This window comes from Acinonyx jubatus, chromosome A1, assembly GCF_027475565.1.
Source record: "Acinonyx jubatus isolate Ajub_Pintada_27869175 chromosome A1, VMU_Ajub_asm_v1.0, whole genome shotgun sequence".
Taxonomy (NCBI): Eukaryota; Metazoa; Chordata; class Mammalia; order Carnivora; family Felidae; genus Acinonyx; species Acinonyx jubatus.
Genome location: NC_069380.1, coordinates 7,160,447 through 7,178,114, shown reverse-complemented (window position 1 = coordinate 7,178,114; position 17,668 = coordinate 7,160,447). Strand labels below are relative to the sequence as shown.

Genomic DNA, 17,668 nt, shown 5'->3' with positions numbered 1-17,668 from the left:
AAGACGGAAGGAGGGAGGAGGAGCCGCAGCGGCGCGGCACTGCCCAGCCGCTGGGCGGGGCGTGTACGCTCCGCCCAGAGGCCCCGCCCCCGGCGCGAGGAGGGCGGTGGCGAAGTCCGAGTTGCTCACCTGGAGTTCCCGGAGCTTAGTCTGTCCGCTGAGCCAGCGGGGAGAGGTGGGGTCGGGCTCCTGTCCCCTCTCGAGGCCGAGAACCGCCCGTGGGCGCTTGGGTTCAGCCCTCGGCACCTTACCCCAGGTGATGGCGAAGGGGGCGGGGCCTTACCTGTCGGCCCCCAAATCACCTTCCTTCTTAGGGCGGAATCGGGCCTTTAAGATTTGCTGCTCCACCCGTGTTACTCCCTGGCGGGACCCCAAGCCAGGAGGGGGTAGGGGGGTGGTGTTCGTGGGATGACAGGTTTAAACTATAGTTGATCGATACACCTTGATGAATTTTACAACAGAACAGGATGGGTTTAAGTCTGAGTTTGCGTCATCCGGGACCTTGCGGCTGCACACCTCAAATGGGTCAAAGGACAAGCGTTCGTAGAGGAGAGTTTGGAAGGAAAACTGCTCTTCTCCCCCCTGCCCCGCCCTTTCTCTCTTAGGATCTTTCCTACACTTGGAATACGTACGCCCTCCTTTGGTTTGCACTTCCTTTTCCTTTTACCCTTTTAGCTTCATAAACCTCTTTCACCTGCAGAACCTCCCTCTTACCTTTGTTCCCAGGTGCTCTCCTGCCTCCGCCTCGGCAACCTTTCACCACCCAGACTCGCTCCCCGCCCTCCTTTTTCCTTTGTACCTCTCCTCTCTCTCTTCTCCGCGGGTGTTCTTCGCCAAAAACCCTTCTCCCTTCTTCGATCTCCTACTCCCCTCTCCTTTCTCGGCCCGGTCAGCCCCCCTGTCCCTACCACCTTACCCCAGAGTCCTCTCACCCCCGACACACCTATATTTCTGCTTTCCTGCGCCACCTGTTCTCCTGCCCCCAACCCGATTCCCCTAGATGCTCACTGCCTCCCCCCCGCTGTTCCACTCTCCTCGCGGCGGTCCGCGGTGAGCGCAGAGGCACTTCTTGAGCGTGTCTTCAGCGGGGGAATCAGGCGAGCGGCGGGGACAGCCGAGACCGGGTGGGGGGAGGGCCAGCGGCGAGGGCGGAGTGGGCTCACTCTAACCCGGGAGTGACGGCCCCGGCCTGCCCCGCCCCCCGAGCTCTGGGATAAGCGGAGTTTCTCTCTGGCCCGCCTCCTCCCCGCCCTACGCTGCCGCCCATTGGCCCAGGCGCGTGTCGGGTTGGGCCGCTCGGCCCCGGCGCTCGCCCCCGGGAAGGCAGCAGGGGCGGTTGAGAAGTGAAGTCTTGGCCAGAGTTTGCTTCTTGCCAGGAAATCCGCGGTGGTGGCCGTGGCGGCGGCGGTTCCCCGCGTAGCGGAGGCCGACTGGCTCCCGGCTCCTTCGGCGGGCCGCGGAGAGCGGAGCTGGCGCTGGGCTGCGGCGTCAGGAGCCGGCGCGCGCCCCGGGCGGCCGCGCTTTCCCAGTGAGTAACTTTGCCCTGCCCGCCTGGCCCCGCGCCCTGTCGCGGGTCCCGGGCAGCCGCCTCAGGTGCGGGCGGCGGCGGGGTGCGGGGCAGCGCCGCGCCGGGCGAGGCGGCCGACCTCCGCGGCTCGGCTCCTGGCTCGCCCGGGCTGGGGGAGACGTGGACCCGGACCCGCTGTGGGGCTGGCCGCGCTCGTCCGGGGAGGAAGGGACGGGTTGTCCTGCGCCGGGCGCCCGCCGCCGGCCAGGCGCCTGGGAGAGGCGGGAGGCCCCCGGCTGTTGGCGTTTGGTGGTTCCGGCCGCAGTGTTGCTGATCCTCGCGTCGTTTGCTGTTTTCAGGAGGGGAGAGGTGGGCATGAGTTTCTTATTTCCTCTGTGTGTGTGTGTGCGCGCGCGTGTGCGCGCGCGCGCTGTAAATGAGAGTGGCACTAACTGCCTTGCGTTGGATCTTGTTCTCCGGGAAAGGAATAGGGAGAGATACCCACCGTCCCAGCCTGTTGCCTACGAATTCTCACCTTTCCCTTGAGGCTGGAGCGGGTGGGAGATCACACGTCTCCGAGGGGGTAGTTTCAAAATGTGGATCTCGATTTGGAAGCAGTTGCACACAAAGCACCGTTCAGGAAAGACATCACTCGCTTTCAAAGCTTTATGCCATATGTTTCAGACGAAGGACTTTTGACGAACGCAATGTTTCTTGTGATGTTTCAGTTTGCAATTAACATTAGGAATCAAGACGTTCGTATCTGCCAGGGGCTACAGTAAGTACACTCAGGCATGGGCTTAACTGTATAGATGTTTCTCTTTAAATCACGGAAACCAGAAGTTGAGCGTAAAGCAGTGCCAGGAGAAGACAGTTGTGAACTCCGGTTTATGGGGACTGCCTTCACTTTAAGAATTTCACGTTCTCGCAAGCGGTAGGACTTATTTGTCAATTGGCCTTCGTCCCAGGACAGGTTTTGATTTTTTTTTTTTCTTGCACCTACTGTGACGCAGCGCTGATGAAGTTGGATCTCCGTAGATCAATTTATTTTCTTTTGACAGATTTGCTTCCCACCTTCACAGTCCTTTAGAAAATGGACTTTGATCTAGTATGTGTTTTGGCCAGTCAAAGCTTTGTTGAGCCTTGGAAAACAAAAGTTCTGCCTCTTTAGCTTGAAGTCCCATATGTGGGTTTTCCCAGAGGGGTAAAATGTAGGCCAAATCAGAACTGAAGTACAATAACACTACTTTTAATTTGGCCCCCTTGTGTATTAAGGTTCCTAGTTCGGTGTCTTGTTCCTCTCTTCTCATCAAGTTGGAACATTTTCATTCTTTATTCGTTCAGCACATGATAGAGTGCCTACGGCCTGCTAGACATTGATGGCAGGGGTCAGTCCTTTCCCTGAAGGTGATCACGGTCTTATTTGGAAGTTGATCCATACCCGTTCCACTATATTTTGAACACAGTGCTGTGGGGACTTACAAGAGGGAGCATTTCTGACTGAGGTTTGCTAGGGAAGGCCTCATCTAGGCACTTCTGCTTCACGTTGCTGAGGAATTTTGCCTGGTACATTCCAGGCAAAGAGACTAACATGTAGGGTGTTGCTTTATGAGATCCACAGGGAGTCTCTGGCTGAGGAACGCAACGTTTGGGGCTGGGGTAGTAGTCAGGGGTTGGTATATTATTCCTTTCAGACGACTCAGCACTTTGCCTTGATTACAGTAGGCACTCAAGCACTTGTTGAACTGACTTGAACAGAGACATAAAGGGTTCTATATGCCAAATTAAGAAAGTTGGACTTGATCCCCTCAGTGATACAAAGCTGCTAATTTTAAGTAGGAGAACGTGTCGATAACATTTGTATTCCAGAAAGATCTCTGCAGCAGTCTGGAGGATGGTGGGGGTCCAGATGGGAGACAAAGAGGGAAGCATTACACTCTAGGGGTTAAGGGCTCAGGGCTTCTCAGTTCGCATTGCCTGGGTTTGAATCTGGTTCTGTCACTCACTCCGTAACCCCTTTCTTTTTTAGGTTTTTCATTTCATAGGGTTTGGGGGATAAAAGGGGAACAAACCATGTATATTACTTAGAATAGTGCTTGGCACGTAGTGAGGATTTGGTAGATGCTAGCTAGCTGTTACTCTGAAGGCAGTGGAGCGGAGGAAGAGCTATCATGGTGTTGAGGAGGTTTATTTGGTTGGATTAGGTAAGTGACTAGATGTGATTAATAAGAGAGGATTCCTAGGTCTTTTGACTTGAGTCATTAGAGTGTACTGGTCAAGCTGGCCGTGGAGTCGGCGCAGGAGTTGAAGTCCATTGCTTACCCTGTAGAATTCCCATCCTGAGCTTTGGTTTCCTAACATTGAGGAAATGATCACAGTACCTGTCTAGTAGGGTTTGAGGATCCAATGAAATTACGCACATAATGCCCTTGGCAGACTACCTAGCATGTTACAAGCACTCAATAAATATTAGTTGTTCCTTTAGCGATGACGACACGAATGAGCTTGTGGAATGTTGGGAGATCTGAGAAGGAGCAGTTAAAAGCAACTGCTGGGAGAAATGGGGAAGAGAAGGTAGCTAGTTTTCGGCCAGTCCAGTGAGGTGCTAATGAACGGTTGAGATGTCTGTGATGAAGATGTTGGATAGATGTGCTGGACAGGAGCTAGGAAAGAATGGAAAGGAAAAAGAGTTGACACAAATCCTTTGTGGGCGTGGTTAGCTTTTTGGAAGATTTGGGGAAAAGGGAGGCATTTATAACACGGCGGTGCCAGGAGTGTGGATACTGTGTATTAGGCATCTCTGTCCTTTTTTTTTTTTTAATTATTTTAATGTTTATTCAGTTTGTGTGTATGTGAGAGAGAGAGAGAGAGAGAGCTAGCAAGCGAATTGGGGAGAGGCAGACACAATCCGAAGCAGGCTCCAGGCTCTGAACTGTCAGCACGGAGCCCAGTACGGGGTTCAAACTCACTAAACTCGAGATCTTGACCAGAGGTCAAGTCAGACGCTTAACCCACTGAGCCACCCAGGTGCCCCAGGCATCTCTATTCTTTAAATGCATTTTGGCCACAGTCACAGGGGAACTCCGGGCTCTTATACTCTGGTTGGCTCTGTGTCCTTCTCTCCCTCCTCTTTCTTTTCTAATCGCCCCCCCCCCCAAATTAAAATCTTTTTAATTATGCAGTGTCTTTTAACTTTTCTTTGTTTATGGGGCTAAAGTTCATTCAAGGCCCACCTTCCTATATCAAAATCCAACAAGGTTTCTAGAAGAATCAAAGGACTCGTTTCATAGGTTCCACTCAGGAAGCAGTGTTGATTGAAAAAAAATGTGTGTGTGTGTGCGTGTATAATTTGACTTGCAAAATATACATATATACACACACATGTATTTTACATATGCATGTATATGTACACATGTGTATATATTGAATGTTGAATTATTGTTGTAGAAGATTTTGCTAGGCCTAAAATGACCCTGTTACAGGGCCTGGGAAATTGACAAAGAAAATCCCTTTTAGTTTTCCTCTCCTATGCCTCTTTTCCTCAGAAAGTGCAAAACAGCAGAAAAATCTGTGATTATGTAAGTTTTTTCACTGGTTGGAATTCAAAGAAATGACTGTTTTGTGTATTAGTCTAACAAAAATTTATTGAGGGAAATTTTTTAAAAAGCAAGTGCTGGGGCGCCTGGGTGGTGCAGTCGGTTCAGCGTCCGACTTCAACCAGGTCACGATCTCGCGGTCCGTGAGTTCGAGCCCCGCGTCAGGCTCTGGGCTGATGGCTCAGAGCCTGGAGCCTGTTTCCGATTCTGTGTCTCCCTCTCTCTCTGCCCCTCCCCCGTTCATGCTCTCTCTCTGTCCCAAAAATAAATAAACGTTGAAAAAAAAAATTTTAAAAAGCAAGTGCTCATGATATACATCACAATAATTGTCACCGAGTTAGTATGCTTTTAAAGAGGCAGGCGTTGTAGGTTCTGTTCTTTAGAAAGTATGCTTCAGATGAGCAAGGATCCTGTCTGTTTTGCTTATTGAGCAGTTCCTAAGCACTCAGAATCATAAACAGTAATGTATTCATGAATGAATGAAATGGATCCGTTGGCTTTGAAATGCCTTGGCTCACAGATTTCTCTGAACCTTTGGAACAATCATTGGTCAGAAGGAAAACAAAAGAGGGAGTTGAGCCAGCAAGGAAGCTTGAAGCGGTTCATGTACCCACGGGAAGATGGGGCAACTCTTAACAGAATGTATGGCCCTTCTGATTCAGCGATTTTAGTACCTACTGCTGTAATTATTGACATGAGTCCTTCCTTTTTCACATTTTACTTTGATTAGTTGTGAAGTGTGGGAGGGAGGGACAGACTTTTGCAGGGTTATTGCTTGGTTCAGAGTTGAGCCGAAATAGCTGTGTCATAACTTTGTCCTCTCTTGGTTGTTAGCAGAACTCCGGAAGTCTTAATTAGAAAAGCTGAAAAGATAAGAGTCTTGTGGGTAGAGAGGGTTTAAGCATAGCTTACACCTTTATCTTTCCAGCCTCAAGATTTAGGACTATTATTTCTGACAAACAGAATCCCTCAGTGGAGAAGTTATGTATGGGAAAAAAATTTTTTTTTCAAAATTGGGGTAGGAGAAACAAGAAATAGAAAAAAAAATGCTGAAGATAGGCACTAGGCAAGTAAAAATGATATGCAATATATATACAAGTATATATGTAGTATATATATTTGTTTAATATATGTAAAATACAATAAACAATCACGTGTCCACTTAAAAAGCATACCAACTTCCATATGTAAGACAAATGAGGTTTTAATTTTTCCTCTTAGAGTTCTTTTAAAATAACAAATTGTCCTAATAGGGCAAGTGTATAATAGGAACCATTGTAAAAAATGTGTATATCCAAGTTATGAGGACCTATATCTCACGTAAAATAAAGTCACTACAATAAAGTGGCTACAATAAAGCTTCTAAAGGCTCAGTTGGCTATTACTTTGTTTTATAGACAAAAGTAAGTCTGGGAAATAATTTATATCCTTTCCGCCCCCCTCTTGTACCGCCAAATTGGGAGTTTGGCTACCAATCTAAAAAGTTAGTGGATCATCAGAGTTCTTAACACTGTTCAGTCAAACTGCATAATTATTGAGCAAATAAATTGGAGTCCTTCACATTTATCTTTGCTGTGTGACCGTTGCCACTTTTCTTTCACATGATTTTAACGTTTGAACTTTGACTTTCGTCTGTATTCAGATAAGCATACTTGATGTGATCAGCACTGGGCTGTATGGGCCACAGAAGATCATGTCTGCCCTTGTACAACTTAAAATCTTAAAAGACATTCAGTCAAGTTATTAATCATCCCAAGCAGGGTGTCTGATACCTTTGACTTCTAGTACCTTCGCTCCGCGCCAGTGACCTTCACTTCTGTATTTTAACATTATTCCAAACTTGCCACGTTAGAAATCTTAAGTGTATATATCCTGTTCTCTGACCACAGCTTCTCTCCTCTCCTTCCAGCTTTGTCACACCCACACTGTATACTAAAGTGTCCTTCCTCTTCGCAGAGACCGCTTGCCAGCCTCTTCGTTCCGCCCCACCTCCCGTACCCCGTTGTATTAACATCTGTTGGCCTGGAGGTCTTCTCTGTCCAGTTCGGAGTCCCTTGTTAAGTACCTGGAATATGCTTCCAATGCCGCCTTTGCCTCTCTTGAACTTGTTTGTGTGCTGTGCCTGCCAGATCATGTCCCAGTTCCATTAACTCTGCCTTCTCTCCCTGAGTTGCTCTGGTAACACCAATGAAAGGCCAGGCTCTCCATGCAGGTGACCGGCTCTCGGACAACCCCTCCCCCCCACTCCCCCCAGTCAGTTGTGTTTATTTGGCACCGACTGAGTTCTCTGACACTGAGCTAAGAATGTTCCCTCGTCGTCGCTTACCTTCCAGAGGAGATGCACATTCATCAAGTGATGGCACTCGCTGCGGTAACAAAGTACGCTAAGCGCTTTGGAGGAGGAGTGTAGGGCTATGTTGTCCAATACTGTGGTCACTAGCACGTGTGGCCAGTCTAAATGGAGATTTGCTGTGTGAAGCACGCACCAGATTCTGAAGATTTAGCCTCCGCTTAAGGTGAAATCTCTCTAGTTTTTATATTGCTTACATGTTGAGATAAGGTGATAATATTCTGGGTATATTGGGTTAACTAGAATATTAAAAATAATTCATTCACTTGTTCTTTTTTTCTTTCTTTTTTTTTTAATGTGGCTACAAGAACATTTAAAATGACCCGTGTGGCTCACACCCTGTTTCTGTCGGGTAGCTCTGCTGTAAGGTGTCGTCTGGGGATAAAATGAGGGGAACCAGGCTCTGGGGAGCTCGATGTTCCAGAAACAGTCCCCGAGGAATTCGTCTCTGAACAGATACCTAGCTGAGTAGGTGTTACACAGGTAAACCCTCCTCAAAAGAAGCAGTCAGAGGTGGACAGACAGCCCTTTGAAGGAGGACGAGAAGATGGATGAGAGAGCTAGGAGAGAGAGGCCTGGGATGAGGCCAGGGAGGGAGGCAAGGCCGGATCACGTAGGCCTTGTTGGCCCTAAGTAAGGACTCTGTTCTTCATCCCTCATGGGTTGTTCCAGACCTTCATCATTGACCAACCTTTTTGTCCAAGCCCCACTTCTACAGTCTGCAAGTAGTGTGGCCACCTCATAAACGATCTGGTTTGATCTCTCAGGTTTCTGTCCTTCCCCTTCCCAGCTGATGTACGGAAGTCTCAGATCTGTGGGAGGCTAGCTTTTCCACACGTGTTCTCGATCCCATCCTTCAAAGTCCTCAGGAGAGGCTGTCTTTGGTTAAGTCCCTTCTGTGTTTAATCCCTTTCCCCCTGCCGGCTTTTCCATATCAGCTTAAATACGCTCTAGTCTGAAACCTTTAAAACAGAGCTCCACTGACATCCCCCTCGAGTTATTCTTCTTGCAGAATAACAAAATATTTTGGGGCACCCGGGTGGCTCAGTTGGTTAAGCATCCGGCTTCGGCTCAGGTCGTGATCTCACGGCTTGTGAATTCAAGCCCCGCGTCGGGCTCTGTGCTGACGGCTTGGCTCGGAGCCTGGAGCCTCTTCAGATTCTGTGTGTCTCTCTCTCTCTGCCCCTCCCCCTCCCCCGTTCACACCGTCTCTCTCTGTCTCTCAAAAATAAATAAACATTTAAAAAAAAGAATAACGAAATATTTTTTGTTGTTTGATGTTATATTTAAAACAATATTTTAAAAAATGTATTAACATGTGGTCAACATAAAAGTAAGATATTTGACTTCTTTTCCTATTAAGTATTTGGAATCTGGTCATATTTTACCCTTGTAAGTAGCATATCTCAATGCAGACCCTAAATTTTCAGGGGCTAGAGTAAAAGGAATCTTATCAAAATAATAATTTAACAAGAGTGTTTTATACTGCTTCAGTTTTTCTTGCGGCAAAAAATAACGGAACATAAGATTTGCCCCCTTAACCATTTTCAAGTGCACAGTACTACAGCAGTGTTATACCAACTTTAAAACAGAGCTGTTTTGTTGTACTGTTGTACCAACAGAGGTCTAGAACTTTTCCATCTTGCAAAACTAAAACTATACCCACTAGACAACAGCCCCTGTTTCCTCCTTCCCTGACCCCCCTGGTTTCTGTGGATTTGGATTCTTTAGATACCGCATAGAGGTGGAATCCTACAGTATTTGTCTTTCTGCGACTGGTTTATTTCACTTAGTGTAAGGATCTGAAGGTTCGTCTGTGTTACAGCATGTGACAGAATTTCCTTCTTTTTAAGATGGTACAGTATTAATAACATTGTGCCTTCCTCTGTTCATGGATATTTGGCTGGCTTCTATCTCTTGGCTGTCGTGAATAGCGCTGCATTGAACATGGGTGTGCAAATATCTTTTTGACACCCTGCCCTCAATTCTTTAGGAATCTGATTCTTTAAATACCAGAAGCGGGATGGCTGGATCATAAGGTCATTCTATTTTTAATTTCTTTAGAACTCCTATACTGTTTTCCATAGAGGCTGTGCCATTTTACCGTCTCCCCCATAGTGTGTAAGGGTTCCAGTTTCTCCACAGCCTCACCAACACTTGTTATTCTGTTTTGTTTTGTTTTGTTTTTTTGATTATAGCCATCCTACCAGGCATGAAGTGACAACTCATTGTGGTTTTGATTTGCATTTCTCTGGTAATTAGCGATAATTAGTGACGTTGAGCATCTGCTCATTATGTTGTTGGCCATTTGTAGCTCATCTTTGGAGAAATGTCTGTTCAAGTCCTTGGCCCATTTTTTCATTGGACTGTTTGATTTTTGTTGATTTGTAGTAGTTGTTTATAATTCTGGGTGTTAGCCACTTATCAGCTACGCTATTTGCAGATATTTCCCCTGTTTTAGGTTGCTTTTTCACTTCATTATTGTGTCCTTTGATGTGACAAATGTGATTCTGTGTCCCATTTGTCCGTTTTTGCTTTTGTTGCCTATAATTTTGGTGTTGTATTCAAGAAATCCGTGCCGAATCCACTGTCCTGAAGCTTTCCTCCTGTTTTCTTCGAGGGGCTTTATAATTTTAGGCCTTTAATCCACCTGAATCAATTTTTGGATATGGTATAAGATAAGGGTCCAAACAAACTATTTTGAACATACTTCTGAGACTTTGCGTATGGAAACAAGAGGAAAAGGTCTGAAATATATGGAATAGTTTTAAGGGGGGGGGGGGGATTGATGTGAGTAATTAGGCCAGGAGACGGTTCTCAAATGGTAGTGTCATATTGAGATACCAATATGGAAACGATCAGTAGTCTAGGACTAGCTGTAGTAAAAAGTAAAATGACTGGGAAGAAACCAAGTATCAGAATGCAGGTGATTGCATCCTCTGTCTCTTTATTACAAATGTGCAATGCTTGTGGTCAGTAGGTGCTGCGCCTGCCTCGTCAGGCCATTCTGTCAGAGCCGTTTAATAAGATTTCCAAAGTATCCATAACAATTAGATCTCATATGAAATATTTATTACCCTCATTAATTTTTCTAATTTTAGGCTTTGTGCTTTCATTATAGATGAGATACACTGAGACTTCAATAGACTAATTTCAGAGTTAAAAATTAAAAAGAATTTTTCTAGGTCCCTGACCTTTTGTTTTTCCAGATATTGAGTACATTTGTCAACACATTTGAATAATGTTTTCCACCTTTGAGAGGTATATAACATTAAGAAAGTTTTCAGGATTTATGCTGTGAGTCTGGATGTTTTTTTAATCCTCTGGTAGCTTTTTTCAGAAAGGACTAAAAAAAATTCAGTGACTCTATTTTGCACGATACAGAAGGATGATAAAATCTATTAAACATCAAAGTTAACTTTCAACTAAAGTATGTTGTGGTAACTTTTTTTTTATTGTAAAGAGTTGATGTGCTCTGAAGTTGTTCAGTCTGATTTTAGTCTTTCTAAGGGTGACCATGTGACTGAATTTTCTTTATTTATAGTTTGGGTTTGCCAGGGGCAATAAATCAAACTTGGTGCTAGAGAAAGCAAAGTAGATTATTAAGTAGTTCTTAAAATGTTTATTCATAGTACACCACTCTTTGTGTCTCCATAAAAAATTACTCTTCTGGTTACTTGAACCTTTTGAAAAGAAAATTGTTCTGTTAATAAAAAAGAAACTGCTCTTAAAGTACACTAGGGTTTATGAAAGGATATCTTTCTGGAAGATAAAGCTTATTGTTTTTAAAAATAAGATTTCTAGGGGAGCCTGGGTGGCTCAGTAGGTTAAGCGTCCAACTTCATGGTTTGTGAGTTTGAGCCCCACATCAGGCTCTGTGCTGGCAGTGTGGAACCTGCTTGGGATTCTCACTCTCTCTCTCTCTCTCTCTTTCTCTTTCTCTCTCTCTCTCTCTCAAAATAAATAAATGAGCTTCAAAAAAAAAATTAAAACTTTAAAAATTTAAAAAATTCTGGGGTGCCTGGGTGGCTCAGTCGGTTGAGCGCCCCACTTTGGCTCAGGTCATGATCTCACGGTTTGTGGGTTCGAGCCCCGCATCGGGCTCTGTGCTGACAGCTCAGAGCCTGGAGCCTGCTTCGGATTCTGTGTCTCCCTCTCTCTCTGTCCTCCCACATTCATGCTCTGTCTCTCTCTCTCTCTCTCTTTAAAATGAGTAAATGTTAAAAAATTTCTTTAATTAAAAAAATTCTAATTCATGTTTAAAATGGTGATATGTCTGTTTTAAAGAACATTTTAAAATCTGATAACTCCTAGGAAGCAAACAGGACATCTATTTGATTTGCCTTGTTGCATACATTAGGACATGGGGGCATAAGGGTACATGTGGTTTCCTTTTTTCTTCTAACACTGTATTTTTTTTTTTATAATTACAGAAATGCCAACTATGGAAAATTTAGGAATTCCTACACTATGCAAAGAAAATAGAAAATGGCTAGTAATGCCACCAGTTACAATTCTTTTAAAATCCTTTATTCAAATATTTGAATATCTATTCTGTTACTTGTGTACCATTCTAGATATTTGGGATATGAAAGTGAATTGTAAAAGTTCTTGCTCTGAGAAGTTAAGACTGGTCAGATTATAGCTTTATTACTGTTGCCATATTTTGATACAACTATGATATCTAAATAGTAAAACTTAAGTATAGAGAGTTTTGTGGCAAGGCAATAGTAATTATTACTATTATTCATTCATTATAGGCGAAGGATAGTCTCGAGTGAAAAAATAGTTTCAGCGTTTTTGTGATTGTGCCGGTCCTGAGATAGTTAAGTAACGATTGTGTATTTCCCCTGCCCTCCCTGGATATTTATCGAATGCCTATTGGGTGCCGGGCAGTGTTCCGGATGGTGACCCTATAGCAGTGAACAAGACGAGTGGGGTCCCTGTTCTTAAGGAGTTTACGTGCTGTGGGGGCAGGAGGAGAGAGAAACAATAAACAGGTAAACAGCTTAAGGAAAAGAATCATGACAAACGCCAAGGAGAAAACAAGATGGTGTGGCCTGCTCTTAGTGGCCTGGTACGCAGGTGACTAAGATCCGCAGCTGGTTGTCACATCTCCTCCCCGCCATCAGTTTGTCTTCTCCATCAGGAAAACTTCACGAATACTCGCAAAGAGAAACAGACCAAACGGTAGCATCCCTGCTTCTTGCCCTTGGCCTTTTCCTTCCCTGGACATTTGCACCCAGTGAAATTGCCAAATAGCAAAAGTAGGAAGGAATTTAGAGGTCAGAAGCAAGGCATCTGGAAAACCGTTTCTCAGATCACGTGGGTCTTCACGAAGCTGAGCGTTTGTGGGGTTTGTACCTGTCAGTATCTCCCAGCGCTTACTCTTTGTATGTTCTGAATTCACAAAAACAAACCCGACCAGTTATTAGGAGGGAACAAGGGCAAATGATTTTTATCAGTCCTTGCGGAAGGAATTTGCAGTTTTATCATAAAGCTTCTCCTGTCTCTTCAGAAAACCATCATCTGGGTTACCTTATAAAGAACTTTTGATTTATAACATAGTGACCAAGTATCTTTACAATTGATGTGTAAGACTTTTGTGCCCTGCTTTCTCTGGTACATAAGAATTTGGAATGTGACTCATGACTCATCAGTTGACGTTGCGGTGCATTTTTAGAAACAAAGAAGGCCACGTTAGATTTCCCTTAAGCAGCAATAGTGGAAGTAAATACAAGAAAACACAAATGTGTCTATCTTTGTGGGTATTGTTACAGTTGGATGTTGAATTGATTCTTAGACATGTATTACAACACTGGACGTTTCAATGAGTTTGAACAGAATAATTATATGTCTATGTGTCTTGCAATAAAATTCTTCCTATTTTTATTATGTGGTAACTGCGTGTCTCCCATTTTTATGGTATGAACTCCCTTTGCAGATAAATACAATACTTAATATTTAGGTTTGGGTTTTACTTTATTTTTGAAACACGGAGATGAGGCAGTGAAGAAAAAGCATCTTGGGCACAATACTTCATTTTTAGTGCCCCATAAAAATCATCATTTTTGTTGACGATGTTGTGTTTGCTTACTTTGCCTTTTAATTTCATCATGTATGTAAGAACCAAGCTGGGCTACGTTCTGCTTCTACTTTATTTCCTTCTGTACATGCTTCTGCCTTTGTATACAACCACACACATAAAAGTCAGTCTGCATGGGAGCACCTGGCTGGCTCAGTGGAAAGAGCATGTGAGTCTTGATCTGGGGGTTGGGAGTTCGAGCTCTACATTGGTTGTTGAGATTCCTTAGAAATAAATAAATAAATAACCTTAAAAAAAAGTCAGTCTGAACAAATAGGTACTTCATGAAAAACAAGCCTCACTCCTACTCCTGTGCCCTAGCCACTTAATTCCTTCAGAGTTGACTACTGTTACTTTTTTGTATATCCCTCTAGACATATTTTGTGCATATAAACTCATGCATGTATCTATATGGACAGATATTTTTAGACACATACTGCTCTGTACCTTGATTTAAATTAGCTCAAAATTTGTTTTAATCTGCTCTGCTTTTTGAAATTCTGTTTTTAATGTGTTTGGTGATCTCACCTGAATTGTATTACCTTAAAAAAGTCTTTATCTCTTGAAGAACAGTTATTACCATGCAGGGATTTTTCTCAGTTGGATGGATGGATGGATGGATGGATGGATGGATATATATATAAGGGGTTATTTGGCCTTTTTTATTTTGTTTTGCATGGAGCCCAAACCAGGGCTTGAACTCATGATCTTGAGATCAAGACCTAGGTGCTTAATCAACTGAGCCACCCAGGTGCCCAATTTGGCCTTTTTTAAAACTATAAATCATGACCCTGTTGTTTACTCTTTTTTAAAGGGATAGCTGAACATAATAAACATTTAGTCATCTTGATGATAACTTAAGGGAAAATGGAACATTTACTAAGTTCCTTTGACCTAACAAATATAGATATGCAACCATGGAAAAAATATCTATTTAGTTCACTTTAAATTTTTGCTGAAAAGCTTGGTTATTAGGGAATACAGTAAAACCTTGGTTTGTGAGCATAATTTGTTCCAGAAACCTGCTTGTAATCCAAAGCACTTGTATATCAAAGCGAATTTCCCCATAAGAAATCGTGGAAACTTAGATGATTAATTCCACAACCCATATATATTCATGTAAAAATGATTACAATACTGATATGATATAAAATAATAAAGAATACAAAATATAAAGAAAAATAAATTAACCTGCACTTACCTTTGAAAACCTTCATGGCTGGTATGAGGGAGACAAGAGAGAGGAGGGTTTTGGGTAGGACGACTTTGACTATCACTACTGGAATCACTGCTATCTGTTGGCTCACTGGAATCTTTTTCTGCATGGGGCCGTTGTGTATGCTCGCGTGGATGTTGAGTACAGTACAGTATTCATAAGCTCTTGTTATGTACTGTATTTAATGTAACTGGCAATAAGGCACAGAGGAAAGGGTCTACATCTGCAGGCAGCCTGACCTAGAGTGAAGCAAAGCATCCCTAAGCTTTTTCTTGTCTGGAAAAGCAGAGGGCCGTCCACAGGTGCTTTGAAGTGACAAAAATACTCTAGTGCCAGTTGTGGGTACCTTCCGATGTTCTGAAAAATCACTGATTTCTGCCAAGCACCACGGCCTGAGACCGAGCCTCCAAGCACGGGAGGTGATCCCCCACAATCCCGCAGCAAGAAAGAGAAGAACCATTGGTGCAGTTGTGATCACGTGACATTGGGCGTCATGTACTACTCGTATTGCAAGATGTCGCTCGTTTATCAAGTTAAAATTGATTAGAAATGTTTGCTCGTCGGGGCGCCTGGGTGGCTCAGTCGGGTAAGTGTCTGACTTCGGCTCAGGTCTTGATCTCGCGGTTTGTGGGTTTGAGCCCTTCATTGAGCTCTGTGCTGACAGCTTGGAGCCTGGAGCCTGCTTCGGATTCTGTGTCTCTCTCTCTTTCTGCCCCTTCCCCACTCACACTCTGTGTCCCTCTCTCTCTCAAAAATAAACAAACATTAAAAAAAAATTTAAAAAAAAAGTTCGCTCGTCTTGTGGAACACTTACCAAACAAGTTATTGCAATCCAAGATTTTACTGTATTGTAGTATAAATTATGCTGAATTAATAATTGTTTAACAAGTCTGCTTGCCAGTCAGAAATGTCTCGGTGCATTTTACAGTGTTATCAATTCTGCACATTGTACCATTACTATATTAATGTTTGTAGTGGGCACTCTTAAAATACCTTTCATTTTGAGAAGTGTTGAGTACATCCATTTTATTCTACAAAGGGGAAGGGGAAAGATGGTCTTTTCCTTGAGTTCAATTAGAATATGATATTACAGGGGCAACTGAGTGGCTCAGTTGGTTGAATGTCTCTGGCTCTTGATTTTGGCTCAGGTTCATGATCCCAGGGTTGTGAGATTGAGCCCTGTGTCAATTTTGGCAACATTCTACTAATCCACCAGCATTGAATATTTTTTCATTTATTTGTGTGTTCAGTTTTTTTCATCATTTTCTTACAGTTTTAGTTATATACAGGTCTTATCTTCTTGGTTAGGTATATTCCTAAGTATTTTTTTTTTTTCTGATTTAAATGGGATTGTTTTCTTGATGTCTCCTTGATAATTCATTATTAGTATATAGGAACAAAACAGATTTTTGTATATTGATTTTGTATCCTGCAACTTGATTGATTTTGCTTGTTCTGACAGTTTTCTGGTGGAGTCTTTAAAATCTTATATATAAAATATCATGTCATCTGTATATAATGATAGTTTAACTTCTTCATTTGCAATTTGGATGCCTTTTTTTTTTTCCTTGCCTAATTGCTCTGGCCAGGACTTCCAATACTGCATTGAATAAAAGTGGCAAGAATGGGCATCCTTGTCTTGTTTCTGATTTTAGAGGAAAATCTTTCAGCTCTTTACTGTTGAGTATGATGTTAGCTGTGGACTTGTCATGTATGGCTTTTATTATGTTGAAGTACATTCTCTCTGTGCCCCCTTTATTGAGAGTTTTTATCATAAGTGAATGCTAAATTTTGTCAAATGCTTTTTCTGTATCTATTGAGATGATTGTGTGATTTTTACCCTTCATTTTGTTGATATGGTCTGTCACGCTGATTGATTAGTGGAGTTCAACTGTCCTTGCATTCCTGGAATAAATTCCATTTGATTATGACGTATGATTCTTTTAATGTGTTGTTTAATTTGGTTTGCTAATATTTTATTGAGGATTTTTGCATCTATGTTTATTGGGGTTATTGTCCTATAATTGTCTTGCAGTGACATTGTCTGGTTTTGGTAGCAGGGTAATACTTGCTTCATCAAATGAGTTTGGAAGTGTTCTATCCTCTTCTGTTTTTTTGGAAGAGTTTGAGGAGATTGGCATTAATTTTTCTTCAAATGTTTGGTAGAATTTACCAAACCATCTGGTCTTGGACTTTTGTTTCTTGGGAGCTAGTGATTGCTTCTTTGCAAAGGTTGGCTACTAGAAAGTATATTTACCTTGATGTTTGTAATGGGCTATCAGTAAGGATTCTGATTTTACTGCTTTATCAAATCTTTCTTGTAATAATAGGTACCGAGTGAGATGTTTCCCTGCATGGGTTGTGTATTTATTTTGTATGATGTTTTTGGACAAGGAATTGCCCCCCCCCATTAAAATTTTATTTACAAAATGGCAATTTAGGGGACTCCTTCATGGTTCAATTACTTAAGTGTTGGGCTCTTGATTTCAGCTCAGATCATCATCTCACAGTTCATGAGTTTGAGCCCCTCGTCAGGCTCCTGGCTGGCAGTGTGAAGCCTGCTTGGAACTCTCTCTCTCCTTCTCTCTCTTTCCCTCCCCCATGTGCACATGCACACTCTCTCATAAATAAATAAATAAACAAACAAACAAACAAATGCAGTTTAGGTACAAGCATAAGAAAATGGGTTACTGCAAAAAAGATTAACTTCTTATAGCTTAAACATTGTTCTTTTTTTTTTTTTAAGTTTATTTATTTTGAGAGAGAGAGAGTGCATGCACCCATACACAAGCAGGGGAGGGGCAGAGAGAGAGGAGGAGAGTGAGTCCCAAGCAGGCTCCAGTCTGTGAGTCGGACACGAGGCTCAAACTCATGATCATGACCTGAACCGAAACCAAGAGTTGGACACCTAACT

The 17,668-nt window shown here is 43.1% G+C and overlaps 1 protein-coding gene across 6 annotated transcripts in view; it reads left to right on the top strand.

Moving 5' to 3' along the window:
- The first annotated feature begins 115 nt into the window (after window positions 1–115).
- LNX2 (ligand of numb-protein X 2) overlaps window positions 116–17,668 on the top strand; it is an 80,006-nt gene continuing 62,453 nt past the window's right edge. For 2 of the 6 annotated variants that reach the window (XM_027064605.2, XM_027064603.2), the window contains exon 1: window positions 1,388–1,528. The gene's annotated coding sequence lies outside the window, so the exon portion shown is untranslated. Of the gene's footprint in view, window positions 257–903; window positions 1,051–1,387; window positions 1,529–1,726; window positions 1,877–5,407; window positions 7,937–17,668 lie in introns of those variants that run through there. The other 4 variants (XM_027064604.2, XM_053211292.1, XM_015083745.3 and 1 more) reach the window with 4 other exon arrangements.